The sequence below is a fragment of the Peromyscus leucopus genome, chromosome 18 (assembly GCF_004664715.2).
Source record: "Peromyscus leucopus breed LL Stock chromosome 18, UCI_PerLeu_2.1, whole genome shotgun sequence".
NCBI classification, from domain to species: Eukaryota; Metazoa; Chordata; class Mammalia; order Rodentia; family Cricetidae; genus Peromyscus; species Peromyscus leucopus.
In genome coordinates, this window is record NC_051078.1 from 40,016,165 (window position 1) to 40,034,865 (window position 18,701).

The window sequence follows — 18,701 nt, forward strand, 5'->3', positions numbered from 1 at the left end:
GGGTTGGTAGACAGTCATTGTTGGACTAGCTGGACCAAGCCTGTAAGCCATTTAGCGATGTTCGAGGCAGTGGGCTAGCTCTTAATAGGCATAATTTCAGTTCTCAGAGCAGTTCTGTGGAGCTGATACTTTTATTTCCATCTGACCGATGGAAAACAGACTCAGAAAAGGAGAGACTTGCTTAATTTCGAAGTTTTTAAGTGGGGTCAAAATCCAACACCAGACTCTGTCTAACTTCAGAACTCTTTCTCACGCCCTTTCTTCCCCTTGTGCTAAATTAGTTTACCTTGAGCATTTCCAGAAATTCACAGCTATCTCACATAACGTATGCCCTGACCTCAGCTCCTTTAAGTCCTCATCGGCTCCACAAAAGAGTAAAGGCATTACTCCCACAGTGTAGTATCAGAGAGCTTGTAAGTGTTTATTCTAAGTGACGGAAGAGGAATAACTTATCGTTTCCATTCGCAACTAAACACTTGACAAGAGCAGGCACTGGGAGAGGGATTTGAAGGCGGCCAGTTCGCTAATTTGGTGTGTGGTGTTGTCACAGTTATGCATCAGCTGAGCTTGATGCTGACAGGCAGTTATCTTCCGGGAGCCAAGTGAATTTTGTGAGCATGGAATCTAGAGATGCTCGTTCTGCTTACTCAAACGACTTCAAACAGATTCTTGATTAGGACAATGTGGTGGTAGGGGAAGAAAGTATGATGGCAGATCCCAGAAATTCAAAAAAATACACATTTTTCAAACACTGTGGTTCCCGTGTTTCTCCCTCCAGTGTCTTTCGATAAATATATGGACAGTTGCAATTTTTAAAGTTAAATTGGTAGTTTCAAACTGTGTTTTCTTCAAATGACTTTAAAGTTTAGAGCAGTTTGAGCGTCGCAGCGACGTGAAGAGCATGCTGTAGGAGTTCCCTACATATGCCTTCCCTGCATAGCAGCCTCCTCCATCATCAACGTCCCCCACCGTAATGGCACATTTGTTATAACTGATGAACTCATCACCCACACAACGTCACCACCCGAACTCCATAGGGTTTGTGCCTGGAGCTGCACAATCTACGAGGTGGGGTGTGTGCATGGGGATATGGATCTTCCACTATGCCACCCCATGGGGTGTATTTAAAGCTGTTTCTTCCTATTGTCTCCTTTGCCACAGTGCTGAATCTGATCTGCTGTGCTTTGGAGTGCCAACATCTGCTGGGTGAGTCTTGTTGTACCCGCCTTGGCAGATTCTTCTCTGTCTTTTAACACTGGCATTTTTTTTTTTTTCTGACTTCTTCAAAAATTGAATTCAGTGCCATGAAGGTCGGGCTTTCATGAATGAGGCAGTGGATGGACATGAGCTTGCAGATCAATTTCTTGCTTCTTTTCTTCCACAGTTGCCTGCTCTGAGGAGCAGTGATTACATACGGTCACCCAGTGGCTGTCCCACATCAGCCAGCAAGCACTGGCCCCCGGTGTCCCTGACTCGCTCCTGGTACTGACAGCTCATGTGGACAGCAATGATTGGCTTGGAGATGAAGTCTCAGTGGGGTTCTGTCATACTCAATCTGTGCTCCACGGCCAGACCTTGTCTCTGAGGAGAGAAAATTGGAGACGTTAGGATATGAGGTGGTGATGGCAGTGTCTGGGACGCGAGCCATCTCTGGGACTGCTGGACAGAAAGGCAAAGAGCCAAGGCTGGAAGAATACACGAGTGTGTACAGAGCTTCAGGAGGGCATGAGCTGATTTCAACACAAGCACCGTGCATCACCATCATGTCACATGAAGGAATGGGGAGAGGGTCCTAAAGGACTTAAAACCTGACATAAGAAAAGCCATATCACACACAGACACACACAGACACACACACACACACACACACAGAGACACACACACATACACAGACACACACACACAGATACACAGACATACAGACACACACAGATACACACAGACACACACAGATACAGACATACACACATACACAGACATACAGATACACAGATACAGACACACACACACACAGAGACACACACACATACACAGACACACACACACAGATACACAGACATACAGACACACACAGATACACACAGACACACACAGATACAGACATACGCACATACACAGACATACAGATACACAGACACAGACACAGACACACACACACACACACACACACACACACATGAAAGAATTCTTTCCACTATGTTTAGTTTCTGTTTTCTTTGGTCATTTCTGCTTTTTCAAAAATTTATCATTTTTTCTCTGACAATTTCTCCAAATGCTATCATTTGTTATACTTAGAATTAGAACTTTTACATTTAAAATTCTCATTTATTTTTCCCCCAAAGTCAAATCCCTATAAGTAAAAGTTTAAAATAATTGGCTTAAAATAAAAAATAATGTCCTCATAAAAGAAGATTTTTTAATCAGAAGACAGAACCGTAACTCAGAAGGAAAAGAAGTTAACGCTGAAATGTTAAAATTCTGTGGGTCAAATTAAAAGATAGAAGATATTGCCAGTGCATACATCTGAAAAGATATGTAAAGAATAGCTACATATCAACCAAGAGCCAAACAACCCAGTAATAAAGTAGGCAATAAAAAAATTAGAGGAAAATAATTGAATAAAAAAAAACCTTAATGGCAAAGAAATCTAAAAAACAATCAGAGAAATGCAAATCAAAACAAGAGAACTGTTATTCTGAATGTATTATATCGAGAAAAATAAAAAAAAAAAAACAACCCAACAACACCATATGCTAGAGATGTAGTGAAATGGGGTATAAACTGGTAGGGCCAGTATGAAGAGCAACTTAATGAAGTTGAAAGTTGAAAATGTGTGTAAAGCACAACACATCAACTTCTCTTACTAGATAGAACCCTAAAGCATATTCAAACCGAGACACCTAAGGTTAAACATAAAAATCTTCCTGCATCACTGACTGAATTTGTGAAAAGAAAAAACAACCTTCATGAGATTGTTACTAACCAAAAGTTTGAAAAAAAAAAAAAAAGAATTTTATGTGTGGTTTATAACCAGATAGGCTGTGGAGATATAAAAATATGTGGAGGAATAATTTATATACAAAGCTTACCATAGGCATCTCTCTCTCTCTCTCTCTCTCTCTCTCTCTCTCTCTCTCTCTCTCTCTCTCTCTCTCTGTGTGTGTGTGTGTGTGTGTGTGTGTGTGTGTGTGTATGTATAGGTGTACATGCCCTTATGTGTATATTTGGAGGCCAAAGGAAGACATAAAGTGCCTCTCTGTCTTATTGTCAGCTTCATTTCTTTGAGACAGGGTCTCTCCCTGAACCTGAACGATGCTGTTTGGCCTGGGCTGGCTGGTCAGTGAGTATCTAAAATCTTCCTGTTTCAGACTGGAGAGATGGCTCAGAGGTTAAGAGCACCGACTGCTCTTCCAGAGGTCTTGAGTTCAATTCCCAGCACCCACATGGTGGCTCACAACCATCTGTAGTGAGATCTGGCACCTTCTTCTGTGTACATAATAAATAAATAAATCTAAAAAAAAAAAACCTGCCTGTTTCTGCCCCACAATGCTGGGGTTACAGGCCCATGCAGCGGCAACTGGCTTTTACATGGGTGCTGCTGAATTTAAACTCAAGTTTTAATGGCAGCCATCTTACCCACCAAGCCATTTGCCCATCCCTGGCTTTTTTTTTCTTGAGGTTTAAAAATGTATATTTGTTTCTGAATGTTTGAAGACATTTTATTATTTTAAAAAAAGAGGAAAGTCTTGAGGTAGTACAATGTATAAGTTTGCTGAAATCTAAACAGGAAATTTTAATGGAACTTCAGTGTAAGCTCAAGTTAAATTTAGAAGAATGCTACATTAATTAGAATTAGTTGAAAAATAGCTAAGTGCATGTAAAATGCAAATTTTCTTATTTGTAACAAAAACAACAAAGGTCTGTTGACTTGTTAAAAGCCCGCAGGGTGATTTTTTTTTTTCATGAAAGAGCAAAACAAAAAAGAGACAGGAAATAAATGAACAGATAATCCAATTAGAATGCTTGTCATGATATCCACTGATGCTGCTGATGTTTGCCAGTGTTTGAGTGGCATTCGGTAGGGTACTGTTCCAGCGCCTGCCACCGAGAACTGATAAAACAACCTAAACAAGGGAAAGCACTTCCTCCTTAGTGTAATGATGGAAAAGGAGCTCTGCAGTGTGACTCAGGCTTTTTGTCTCTCGTTGTGTGTGTGTGTGTGTGTGTGTGTGTGTGTGTGTGTGTGTGTGTCCTTGTGCACTAGGGGCACTTGGAGGTTAGAGGACAGTTTCAGATGTTCTTCCTCCAGTGTCATCTACCTTTTTGTTGTTGTTGTTGTTTTGTTTTGACTGGGTTCCTCACTGGCCTGGAACTTGCCAAGTAGGTTAGGCTGGTTGGCCAGCAAGCCCTAAGCATCCACCTCTCTCCTCCTCCCCAGTGGGATAACATCATCATGTGTGTGTGTGTGTGTGTGTGTGTGTGTGTGTGTGTGTGTGTGTGTGTGTGTTTTGAGAGAGTGGTGGTGCTGGAGATTGAACGCAGGTCCATTTATATACTGTGGTCTCTCTCCAGATCTGTTTTCTTATTCTCCACTTACACTGTCCTTGGTGCTGCTACTCCGGTTTCCATCATCACTTCAGCCATCTCGCAGGAGGTGAAAGGAAGACAAGGGCATACTCCATGCACCGTCATGCACATCCGTTCTGAATCTATTCCACGGCTACACCTAGCTGCAAGGGAGGCCGAGACAGACAGTTTTTATTATGAGTGTCTATGTGCCCAGCTAAAATTCAGTAGTCCTAAGTAGAAAGGCAAGAATAGCTGTTTGATAACAATTAGAAATTTCTGCTCAAGGCACAAAAGAAACTCTTTACCAGTTGACATGAAAATCTTCCAAGTGAAGGGAATGCCTTTGTTTAGGAAAAAAGCTTTATGGGTTATTAGGGTCTGAGGATAGAATTAGGACAGCTAAAAACAGAGGCTGGGCGGTGGTGGCACACTCCTTTAATCCCAGCACTTGGGAGGCAGAGCCAGGAGGATCTCTGTGAGTTCAAGGCCAGCCTGGGCTACCAAGTGAGTTCCAGGAAAAGGCGCAAAGCTACACAGAGAAACCCTGTCTCGGAAAAAAAAAAAAAAAAAAAAAAAAAAAAAGAGAAGGCACAATAAAATAAATCTGGATATTTCTCTACAAAGGTAAGTGAAGATGGGAGGAGTATCTTTCTTTATAAGGAGGGAGACAGAGAGTGCCAAGTTCCATTATCCAAGCCTGGACACCTCAAGTTTATATTAAATTACATTAAATTCGTATTAAAATTATATTATACACAAGGAAAAGCTCTTTGAGACTGGATTTTAGATAAGGGGCAAGGAGGATAACTGATTATCTGTGGGATCAAATATTGTGCATGACAGAGAAAGCACCCTGGAACGGAACAGTTCACACGGGGCAGCATGGTGGTACTCTGGATCCAACAGTTCTGCACCTTTGGATCCAATCAACCATAACACAAAATATTTTTATCTGAACTGAACACATACAGATATTTTTTCTTGTGATTATGCCATAGACAATGCAGTGTAGCAACATTTACCTTGTAGTAGGTACTTTAAGTAATCTCAAGCTAATTGAAAGTATACAGGACAGTGTGGGGAGGTTATAGGCAAGCACTATGCCATTTTACATGAGGGCCTTCCACACCTGCAGATTTGGGTACCTGTGGGAATGCCAGAACAAATCTTCCAAACAAGTCTACTCAGAGCACCCTCAGCGTTACACTCGGTTGTCACCTGTGAGTCTAGTTTTGGAAGCATTATTTCCTAAGACTCCCTTCAGGGCTCCTACCTTATTCATGCTGCTGTGCCTTGGCCCTAGAAAGAACGCAGACCAGCCTTCACCCATGGGCTTTACAAAACTCAGGCTCCCATCACTAGAGAGAGAGAGTACCGAACGAGGATTCCATGCAAAAACACCTCTGAACTCAATACATTTGTGTTAGTAATATTGTTTGAAAATAATCACAAGAACAGTCATGAATAAAATTGTCATTGTCTTAGATGCAGGTATGCCTCTGTAATTTGAAAAAGCTTTTGTTTTATAGCTTAAAGTTAAAAATAATGTTTAAGTTGATATTGTTTTTAAAGTTTTATATATCTCAAGTAGACATAGTGAGTGACATTCATTCATTCATAGCTTTTAATTGACTGTTCTAGTTATTGATGCAACAAATTCATTAAAAATTTTTGTTGTATGTATTCACTGCACATGGTACTGTGTTAGAGAAGAAATTTTCATATAAGTATGTATTATTTTACATTGGACATATTCTTTATATGCTCTCCCATCTTTTTCATCTCCTTCCCATCGGTCCCCTTTGGTCCCTTAGACTTGTGTGCTTTTATTTTCATGTCATGTATACACATGTGATTTAATGTGTCTGTATGGAATCCAAGAACTACATAGAAAAGAAAACATAATATTTGTCTTCCTGGGGCTGGCTTAATTCCCTTACTATGATTATCTCCAGTTGTATCCATTATTTTGCAAAATGACATAAATTTGTTCTTCTTTGTGGCTGGAAAAAATTTCCATTGTGTATACATATCACATTTTCTTCATCCATTCCCCCACTGATAGACACCAGGTCAGTTTAATAACTTAGCTGTTGTGAATAGTTCTGTGATAAACACTGCATCGAGTATCTGTGTGATAGTCAGCAAATATTTTTGAGCATCTATTGTACACATTTGCCACTGAGCTAGGAACGGTACATAAATGGGGAATGAGATTCCTTTCAGTCCACAGACTTTGCCAGAGGTGAGGCAGGTAAGGAGAAGAGTAATGTAAGACAGTGTGAAGCTGCTGCAGAACAGAAAAGCTTACTGTGCTGTGCCTGTTGATACCAAATAAATACACAAGTTTTAAAGCTATGGTCATTTGTGGTATCTTTCAGATAAAGTGGTGGGGGCACCCAAGAAAATGAAACTGCAGACTGGGAGAGCCCTTCTGGTTTCCAAAGCATCTGGGATTTCTTGGTATTGTTTATAGAACAGAGCCTGAGAAAAATCTTTGCTGCTAACAAGCCAAAATTGAGTTTATAATTAGACAAGAGGGCCTGACCACGAGACAACAAGGGGAGATGGAACATGGCTAGGAATCCGAGAGGAGATGGAGAGGAAGCAGTTTGAAACTAATTTAAAATTTCAGCTTTTAAAAATGTCTTGACGTCCATTGGTACCCAGCCTGACCCATCTCAGGAACTGGATGAAAAGCCCCGTTGTACAGCTAGTTACCTTTCAAAATATAAGTAGTAACTAGCAAAAACTTGTAGTGCCAGGGGCTTCTTATATTTGGTCTCAATCTTCATAAACATGTCCCATGGGGGTTCTTAGTCTCACTGTATGGGAGTGGAAACTGAGGCTCAGAAAGCATAATTTATTCACTTTCTGCTGTTAGAGGTAGAGGTATTCTGAGCCTCAGACCCTATGATCTTTACAATAAGACCATTTAGCTGTTCATTATGGTTATGTCCATGCTTCTTACTTCCAAAAGATATGTATAGTGAAACACACTTTAGTAAATGTGTAGAGATAGCAGTTATGATGACGAAGAAGGAAATCAAAAGCCCTTTGAAGGAGGAGCAAGGCCATCAAACTATCGACTCCCCACACAACGGTTGGTCGAGTAAATAGATTAATGGATTAAACTAGAATTAGCCAGATTTAACTTAGAAGTTTCTCTAGAGCAAAGAGGGAGTCGTCAGAGTTATATATCCGGCATCAAAAGGCATATCAATAAATTAGTGAAGCAATTTGTCACGTGGACATTAATGCCAGGACAACATAAATGACGTCTGAGATAATAGTTCAGAAGAAATCAAGATGATTTATACATGAAAACCATTTTCATGGTGCCTAAAAATACCTGGGGAACCCTATGAAACATTAAGAAACAAGCTAATATTCTGTCGGCCTGTCTTCTTCTGATGTGCTGGTTAATGCAGTCATTGAGCTCAGACATTGGAGAAGGATCACGGACTGGGGCTGGTAAGATCCCAGACCCCTGTAGACCCGACAAAGTGTGATGGGGAGAGAGTCAGTGGGTGGGAAACCAGGTGACCCAAGGTCCAGATCTAGTCCCCCTTTCCTAGCATTTCGCTCTTTTCTCCTTTCATCTTCTCATTTGTGGATTTATGGAGCACAGTGACAATTACTGAGATCAGTAAGAACGGCCACATAGTTGTGTGTGTTATTGTGGGCTTTGTTTGTTTGTTTGTTTGTTTGTTTTGTTTTCTGATATCTAATGGGGAAGGAACCATGATTGCCTTCTCCCAATCCAGCCACCACTAAGGTTGTCTTCCATTAGCTAGGCAGGAGGGGCAGAATGGAGCATGCGTAGGTGGGCACTTAGATGACTTTGGCCAATAATAAATAAGAGTGATGTGGCACACGAGGGACACTGTCTTGTGGGGTTTTCTGCTTAGACTGGTGGGCATGTCTTACTGCCTAGCAAGGATTCCTAGAGCCCCTGGTTCTTAGTGGAGGACAAACTATTGTAGAATATTACTTTAAGATGTGCTACATTTGTTTATGCTCTGGAACATTTGTTTAATGATGCAAAGATGTGTTGTATTATTTTATGTTGCATTTGTTTAACTCTGTGAGACTGTGTTACTTTGCCTGTCTAAAACACCTGATGGCCTAATAAAGAGCTAAATGGCCTATAATGAGGCAGTAGAAAGGCTAGGTGGGGCTGGCAGGCAGAGAGAATAAATAGAAGGAGAAATCTGGGAGGAAAGGAAGAAAGAGCAAGAGGAGAAGGAGAGGAGGACGTTGGGGCCAGCCACACAGCTTTAAGAGTAAGAGTGAAAGTATGATTTACAGAAGTAAGAAAAGGAAAAAGCCCAGAGGCAAAAGGTAGATGGGATTATTCAAAGTTAAGGAAAGCTGGCAAGAAACAAGCCAAGCTAAGGCTGGGCATTTATAATTAAGACTAAGCCTCATTGTGTGACTTATTTGAGAGCTGGATGGCAGACCCACCTCCCCCAAAGAGCAAAATCAACCACCACCACCAAACTCCTTCAGAGAGAGAGAGGGGGGGGGGAGGAGAGAGAGAGAGAGAGCAATACCAGCAGACTGGTGAGCCTCTGACCAAAGGTCACTGTTTGGATTTGCTAACCTTTGACTTTAGACAAGCCCCTACCCAATGTCAGCTACCTTATCTGTGCACAGAGAGAGCGGTATCCACCTTGGAAAGCTTGTGTAAGTGTTAAGATAGTTCTGTGACAGCGGCAGTCAATACATGACAAACAGGATGACATGACGATCCATCTTCATTGTCAGCTTGGTGGGAGTTAGAGTCACCGTAGAGAGACAGCCCTGAGTATCTGTGCAAATGTTTCCTGAAAGGGCTGAGAGGGGAAGACCCGCCTTGAGTGTGGGCGGCACCGTCCCTGTGGAATGGGGCCCCAGACTCAATAGAAAGGCGGAGTTAAGTTGAACACCAGCGTTCATCATCTCTCTCTGTTTTCTCACCATGGACCCGATGTACCAGCTGCCTTACGCTCTGGCTGCCATGGCTTCCCTGCCATGATTGATTGTAGCCTTGAACTATGAGCCAGAAGAGACCCTCCCACATTTGAGTTCCTTTTGCCAGGTGTTTTGCTTCCGTGATGAGAAAAGTAATGAATACCGATGTCTATCTAATTTTCTTTGATTCTCCTACTTGAAGCCATGGAGGTTTAAATTAATATTGACCTCTGTTCTTTTCAGCTGTCTTGAAATTTTATACTTTTTCCCACTTCAGTCTTTTTACTAGATGATGGGATGTATTTAGTCAGAAAACAGACTCTGCACTGTTGAACAGCCGGGGACTGCCACAGAGCCGAGGCTCTGTACATATGGACCGACTGAATGGATGAGTTAGTGCAGGAGTGATGGACTGAGCAGGAAGGGGTTGTGTCCACAGCTACCCTCATCCTGATCAGACAATGCATTGAGGTCCCTGAGTTCATAAATAAGGGGTACAGGATATGTGCTTTTGAAGAAGCTGAGAGAAGTGATTTCTCCCCAGCTGCTCACTGGCCTAATGTGTGTGTGTGTGTGTGTGTGTGTGTGTGTGTGTGTGTGTGTGTGTGTGTGTATTCATATTCCTTCTCCACTGTTGCCCATGGACCAGCTTGATTTTTTTAATCCTCCTATTCACTTCCTGGTACACCTCCCGAGGAGAAATGGACTCCATTTATGATAACTTTAGAGTTTGTGTATGGCTACAAGGGACACATTCACTTATTTTATTATACGGATAGAAACTCTTTTTTTTTTTTTGATAAAATATGCTCAGCAGTTAAGTACAGGGAAGTACACATTTGCTGGTAGGTGCTTCATATTACTACATAAAGGTGGTAATTTAACAAATTAGTTATTAATTTTTAAAAAGCCCATAGTAGTTGTAGTTGATCATCGACTATGATTTCACAAAGCCAACACTACCAAAATGATTAATAGAGACCGATGTTGGGACTGAATTAAAAAATCAGTTTAAAACATTAATAAGCCAAGTATCTAATTTTCATAGATAGGTAATAAAATCAGAAATGATGGGAGTAACTTCCAAGAATTTTCTTTAGAGGAAGAAAATTAAAGGCGGCATCCATGACAAAATTAAACTAGGTAATTAAAATCCAATGAGTAACGATGTAGTTTTTTTTTTTTTAATAAAGCACTCCTGGGCCTTGTTCTAATGATCATCTGATTGCCTTTGTTAAATACAATATCAGGGAAGGATAACAATTTCAAAATGAGCTTTGATAAACTAGCAGGCCATTGGTCTTTCCAGCTTTATCTGTGCTATCAGATTCTCAGACCTGATACAGATACACTCACTTCCTTTGCCTCGGAACAGGAAATAGAGGGCTGGGCTGACACAGATCTGCAGTGATTCATCATTCTGCAGCGAGTGTCTCCCCAGAGCACCACATCTTCCCGGTACAATGGACGATGATAAACGACAGTCGTAAGAACCTGTGTTTGTTTCTGAAATGCAAACCCCCAGAGATCAGTGCAGACAAGCAGCTGACCTTCTGCCTACTGTCCATGCCCTCCATGGAAGACGGCAACCTGGGAGCACATACCCAAAGGGTAGGGCCCGGTTGGTGGGCTGCACCAGGGAAAACTTGCCTGTCATGGAAGAAGCAGAACACAGCTCAGGAGGCAAGATTACAGCCACAAGGGCATGCTTACCTCTGAGGTGTTGGGTGGATGAGTAATCAGGTTGACCCCTACCAGAGATGCAAGTCAGAATGGTTAGCACCAGGAAAATCGACAACACCAAATGCTAGCAAGGATATGGTGTGTGTGTGTGTGTGTGTGTGTGTGTGTGTGTGTGTGTGTACGTGTGTGTGTGTGTGTGTGTACGCCCACGCATGCATATGTATGCAGTGCAAATACCCGTGTGTGTGTGGAAGTCAAATGTTGAAGTCAGGTGTCTTTACCGACTACCTTCCACTTTATTTCCTAAGGTAGGGTCTGTCACTGAACCGGAAGGGATTCAGCCTAGCTGGACAGTTTGCTCCACGGACTTGGATCACAGGCAGGCAGGCTGCTCTGCCTCCCCAGAGACTCCAAACTTCCCTCCCCATGCTTGTGTGGCAAGTGCTTTATCCATGGAGCCCTCTCTCTAATCACTAAACTTGTTTCTCTTCAGGACTCTTCTCCAGGGTTGTGGCAAGATCTTACTTGCAGCCAAAGTCTTTCCAACTGCAAGATATCATCCACACCATCCATCATTTGGCCACCCATTATCCGGGCCTGGGCTCCTGTGGCTCAGCAGTTTCTCACCCTGTGCTTGGGGTACCAAACTCCTTTCTAAGATTTAGGAACTTTGTGCCTACAAGACCAACTTTCTAGAAGCCCCGTGTAGTTACTTCCTGGGAAATCTGCCCATCATCCAAGGTTGGGTAGGGTAGGTATTCTTTTTAATTCTCTTCTACCTCCCAGAAACTAAGTTGAAATAAACACAGTAAAGGCAGCAGGGAACGCAAGGACTTGCATGTATGTGCAGCACTTTCTGAAGAATTCAGTAGTACAAAGAACTTTGGTTAAATGAAAAACCAAGTGTAATTAGATTTCCTATATTGGATACTATCTATTAGTATTGTTTCTGTGTCTGGCTGTGTTTGGAGCAGGGCCGCTGTCCTGATCAGTTTTTGTCAACCAGAGTCACTAAAGAAGAAGGAACCTTGATGGAGAAATTGGTTCCATTGACCAATGGGCATATCTGTGGGCATTCTCTTGATTAATGATCTGTGGAAGGCTCAGCCCCCTTTGGGTGATGCTACCCATAGGAGGTGGTCCTGGGCTGTACAGGAACACACACTGATTAAGCCATGGAGGGAAAGCCAGTAATCCACGGTTCCTGCATCTGCTCCTGCTTAAGTTCCTGCCCTCAGTTCCCTCGGTGACAGCCTGTGGTGGGGGTGTGTAAGCCAAATAATGCCTTTCCTCCCCAGTTGCTTTGGTTCACTGTGTTTATCATAGCAACAGAAATCCAACAAGAAAAGTGGTCTTAGCATCCTATACCTTTGGGTACTGGATGCTTTAAAATCTTAATTTGCCTCCATATTTACTGTTCCTTCTGCTTCCAGAGGTCTGTCTCCCAGTAGCTTTTGTTTTCTTCTCAATTAGCCTGTTTCTGCCTGTCATCTGTCTGTCTGTCTGTCTCTCTCTCTCTGTGAATGTGCAGCAAATGCATAAACTCTTCCCTCTTGGGCTGTGGTATGGCTTTTGTGGAGGCAGGCTGCGTCCACAAGGACCATTCATTGACTATCCTGCCTGACTTGTTAGAACTCATAAACATGATCCAGCACAAAATTTGAAAACACCTTCATTTGGTTTCTTCAGGACCAAGGCTCATAATGTCAAGTGTCAGGTTAATGTAGGCTCATGTTTATAGGGTAAAATGCCCAAGCAGTTTTTCTGGAATAATTTATTTTGAACAATAATGATGCATCTTTCGCTTAGTGGGAGAAAGAGTTCATTAACTCTGATTTTTCAGCATCCAACGCATATTTATTTTTTAAGAAACAAAATGTTTAACGCATTTTTGTTTCTCATTTTTGCCGCTTGGATCAAAAACTTTCCCCAAATATGCCCTGTTCTATTCTGCCTTCAGGATGAAGGATACACAGCATTGTCTTCTTTCTGTGGCCTCTTCACGATGGAATTTTAAGCTGAGTTCAGGCTGTGAGCAGCGGTGGGTGTCTCAGTCTCTTCCACTTCTGTTCCAGTTTACATGACTCCTAAGTTCTCATCAGCATTTCTAGCCTGCCACCTGTGGAGACAACTGCCACAGGAGAGCTAGAGGGTCTCTGGACTGTCACCTGAGCTCAGCTTAGGTCGGGACTTCACACAGCTACTCTAATGACAGGCTATGCACACTTATTTTGTGTCCTGATCTGAACTCTGTGAGACACTGAGACAAAAACCACTCAATTCTCCTTTAACTGATGAATAAGTAGATCCTCGGAGCAACGAAGAAAGCTGTCCTTAATTGAGGATGTAGTTCAGTGGTCGAGTGCTTGTCGTACATGCATGAATTCCTGGGCACTGCAGAAAACACAAAAGCTTTGCCCAGGGCCATTAAACCTGTGCCAGCTTTTCAAACTGTGGGTCATAGTAGTTGATAGGTAACACAATCAATTCAGGGGATCAAAACATATTAAAAAAAAAAAAAACAAAGAATAAAATAAAACAGAAGACACAAAGTAGATCATAAATAGAAGTTGTGCTTTCCTGTAGGTTTCCATTTCAGTCACTATTGTATGAATGTGCATTTGGACCATGTTGTAATATGAAGTTTACTTATCATTGTGAGCTGCAGTCCAACTCATTAGGAAACAAAACAAAACAGATGGCTGCTTTCTACTTGGGTGTTACAGGGAGCTGAGTTGTTGGAAATGTAAATTTTGGGGAAAATGGCAAACACTGAACTTCTTACAAGCAAATAAATGAGGTGACGAGTCAACTACCAATTTTCAGAGAGGTTACGCCTTCCTTGTGGTTCAGTGTGCATCAGGGCTAGGGGTGGGGTTCAGCTGGTAGAGGGCTTGCCTAGCCAGCACAAGGCCCTGGGTTCTATTCCCAACATCACCTGAATTGGGTGTGGTGGTGTGTGTGCCTATTTGGAAGGTAAAAGCAAGAGGATCAGAAGCTCAGGGTCGTCCTTGGCAACCTAGAAAGTTCCAGACTAACCTGGAATATGTGAGACCCTGTCTGAGTACAGAATCATGGTGGAAGCTGTGTGCACATACTTAGGAGGTACTCGGAATATTTCCTTGAGTTAAAGACACCTTCGGGGAACATTTTACACATCTGTCTAGTGAACTTAATGACGGGAGCCATAAACCTAAGCGACCCTTGACACACATGCCGCCATATTTGGGTTTCTCTCCTCTTTTCTTAGATCTAGGCCTTGCTTAAGTCTCCATAGCACCAGAACCTCTTCGCACAGATATCGGAACCTCTTCTCAGATATCAGGTGAACGAGCTGCTGTTAGGCAATTAGGCAGTAGACAAGGGTAGATAGATAACCCCCAGGGCAACATTTTCTGCTGGCTGAACAGCCCATAATTAAGTCCCTTCCTGCTCTCAACCCCCTTTGCCTTCCTATATATGCCTTAAGAGAAAAAATAAAATTTTGGAGTTGATCAGACATCCTGTCTTGCTCTTATTCTTTGTGTCTCTTGTCTCTCTCATTCGCCAGCCCTCCCTTTAGGTCCCCGTTGAGGACGCCGCTGGCCGGGGCAACTTCAGACATTTGTTGTGAATTAAATACCTTCTTTGTTACACAGAACACAGATACTCTTTATTGAGAATTTACTACATGCTAGGTCCCTTTCTAAATGTAGGGGTTCTAAACACAGGCTCTCTCATAATCCTATGCCAACTTTCCCCAACACACGGTCTTGCTATGGGTCCAGTGTTTTCCTACTGTTTCAGATGAAGAAACTCATATAGAAATGTGGAACGGCTTGCCTTTTAGAACTGGAATTCAAAGCCAGGTTGATTTCTGCATCCTTAAGAGAAAGGATAGCAGGTCCAAGTCTTTTGCCAGAATCTTTTCCTTCAGTGTTTAACAACTTTAGTTTTAGGGTTTTTTTTTTTTTTTTCCTCTGACAAAGTTTTTTCAGAGTTCCATTTAAATCGCTCACACTGCATTGAATCCCTTTCCCTCTTTGTCCCTCTTTGTGGTACCACGGAACAGCTGGTCACCATTCCCCCAGACAATGAATGGTGAGGCCGTCATCCAGAAGCGGCCAGTAATTGTCCTTCCTCAAAACCAACAATCTCAGCTCCTTGAGCCATTTTTCTCTCGGTCCTATTTTCTCCCAAACCTTCAATTACTTCATTGTTTCTTGCCTTGTCTCTTGGGGATAGCGCCAGAACGTATCCTTATCAGCCCTGGCTGTGCGGACTGGATGAGGTGTGGACATTTTTAGTTCGTATTTGTGTTCCTCTGTCCATAGGATGGGGGCCCATGGGCTGACTTCTCATGTGCATCCTGCCAGCCACTCTGGACCCCAGCTCGCTCACAGGTCCACTGCCCTGAGTCCTTGGAGTGGTACCTCTAGTGACCTTCAAGTCATTTGTGACTCACTGCTAATTGTCACAGTCTCCTTACCCCTGTTTCTTCCCGAGGATGCCCTTCCCCTGCTCCCTAAAGCACCTCACACGCTTCCTCCTCTAATCGGGTTGGACATTCAGCTGCACTTGGCCTGTGTATTGTTTTTCTTTCTCTCTAAGCCCTTTTTTAACTTTCTGTCTCGGAGTGTTTATGTGCTTGTCATCACCCATTTAAATATTGTTAACATGTTTAATTTATGAAACATAGACATGCTATGAAATTCAAACAGTGTAAAAGACACACACACATACACACATACAGAGAGAGAGAGAGAGAGAGAGAGAGAGAGCTCTCATTTTTCCTAATCCACCGTCCTCTGGAGGCAGATGACTAGCATTGGCAGTTTCGTAGACATCATTCTAGACATGTTTTATACATCCAATCTGTGATCTTTTACATACACGTATGTGTACCAGGCATTTTCATTTAGGTCACTAACCAGCTCCTAAATCAGGACATGGAGACTTATTTTTAGTTTTGAATGCTCCGCCTAGCTTAGGCTTATTTCTGGCTAGCTCCTTTAACTTAACTCAACCTGTTTCTCTTTATCTGCCTTTTGCCTCGGGGCTTATTACCTTTCTTATTTCTGTCTTTCACTGCTTCTCATGTCTGCTGGCTAGTGGCTGCCTGGCTTCTTGCCCAGGGCATCTCCCACATTCTCGCCTCCTCCTTCTCTCATTCCCCCCTAGCCTCGATTTCTCCTCCTATTTACTCTTTCTGCTTGCCAGCCTGGCTTATCCTTTCTCTGCATAACCACTGGCCATTCAACTCTTTGTTAGACCAATTACGTGTCTTAGGCAGGCAAGGTGACACATCATTACACAGCTAAACACACATCCTTACATGTTAAACAAATGCAGCATAAACAAATGCAACACACCTTTACACAGGTAAAGCAGTATTCCACAGCATAAACAAACATAACACATTTTTACCTAGTCAAAATAATATTCCACAACACTTATGCATGTACTTGTATATGATACATACGCACTTTGCGGTAGGCATGCGTGCATCCGTACATGTCTACAAACTGCACAAACTGGATGGCTAGGTCATTATGTATTTTCTTTTCAGCAGTACAGCTCGCTTACCACTCTGCTGGGCATTATAAAGAACCTCAGCTTGTATGTGACATTCCATTCCCGGGATGAATCCTAATTTAGTTCATGAAACCCTTTCCGACACACATTTGATTTTAAGAGCGTGGACTTTGGAGTGGCATTGCCCGGCAGAATCCTTTCTCCGCCACTTCCTAGCTCTAAGGACATGGCCACCCACTTCTTTGTGTGCTAGCTCTGTCACTGCAGAATGGAAACTGTCACACTAACTCCACTTCGGGTGACTGTGAGGATTAAATACGCCGATCAGTGTGGCACAGAGCTTGCTCCAGTCGGCTCTGTCTGCTGATTAGACTGTTCCCTAAGTTTGGCTAGCACCCCGTGTGTTGCCGTGAACAGCCTTGAACATAGGAGTGATATCCAAATATTTAACAACTGTTACGTCGTGGACACTGATTAATCAGTGATGCTGGCTGCAGTGCTGAAGTATGGTCCCAGAGGAGCCTGGTAGTAATAGGTGGCTGCCTCTTGGCTTGATGAGTTGTGCAAGTCTGGAGGTTTTTGGGAAAGGCCTGGATCTCAGACAACAGCGCTTGCTGTGAAGTGAGTGGCCAAGGGCTCTGACAAGCGGGTGTGGCATACGCCAGAGCGAGGTTAGCCGGACAGTGAAATCTACTTCCATACCCTCGTGTACATATCTTTTAGGATAACCGCCTAGACGAGGAATTGCCAGAGGAAAGCTTTTGCACACTTGCAGTTTATTCTCTTGGAGAATTCCATCTGCATCAGCAAAATGTGGAAGCACTGTTCCCTTGTCCCGTGATAGTTAGTGAACTTCTTTATGCCTTTGCTCATCTGCATCATTGCAAAATGACACCTCAGAGCGGTCTGAAATTGCACTCCTCTTGTTATAATTGGGTTTGGATGTTCTTTAATGCATCCAGAAGACACTTATAATATTCTTATCTGCCATTATTATCCCGGTTATGATCAAATGTCTTTATATGCTTAGCAGACCATTTCACTTACTTTTCTGTCCATTGTCTCCACACACCTTACTCAGTTTTCTTTGTTGTTGTTGGTCTCTTATTGATTTGTAGGCGCTGTTTATATAGCACATGCAATTCATTCTTCTACTTATCTGTAGAGATTCATTGAGTACCTAGGGCAGGTGGGGTACTATTTTAAGACTAGGGGCCATGCCGGGTGGTGGTGGCGCACGCCTTTAATCCCAGCACTCGGGAGGCAGAGGCAGGTGGCTCTCTGTGAGTTCAAGGCCAGCCAGGGCTACCAAGTGAGTTCCAGGAAAGGCGCAAAGCTACATAGAGAAACCCTGTCTCGAAAAACCAAAAAAAAAAAAAAAAAAAAAAAAAAAAAAAGACTAGGGGCCACATGAAAAACAGCAGCAGCCGTGGAACACAGTTCATGGCTTCAAGATGTCAACTACTGGAGGAGACAGATAAGGGAATAAATAGTTCTGATTAAAAACTCAGAAGTGCTCTGAGTATGGTGGCATTCTCTGGGAGTACAGGGGAGAGAGAGAGCGCGTCCGTGTGGGCTGTGTCTAACTGGGGATTCCACAAGCGGTGTTCAAAGCCTTGAATAAGTAGATGTTTGAAGGATTCTCACTATCAGTGCATAGGCTGGTGAGCTCCTCCGTTTCAGAGCCTTTTCTAAGAAGCTGAGCTCCATGATTTTCCTGATATCAGATACTGTTCTGTAGTCAGTCTTATTCTCAGCTCTGAGACACAAAAAGAATCGTGTGAATGCAGAGTACAGCTGGAAGGCCTAAAGCCTTGCTTTCTGATGATAAGTACTTTATTTATCTGAAAGGACTGTCAGCCATATTTCCCAAAGAGCCAGAGACCTTTCTAAACATACCCCCTGTGTGTTCATTTGTCCTGCCTAGTAATAACCTTTAAGCAACTATTGTTTTTTTAAATACAGGTTGGACACAATAC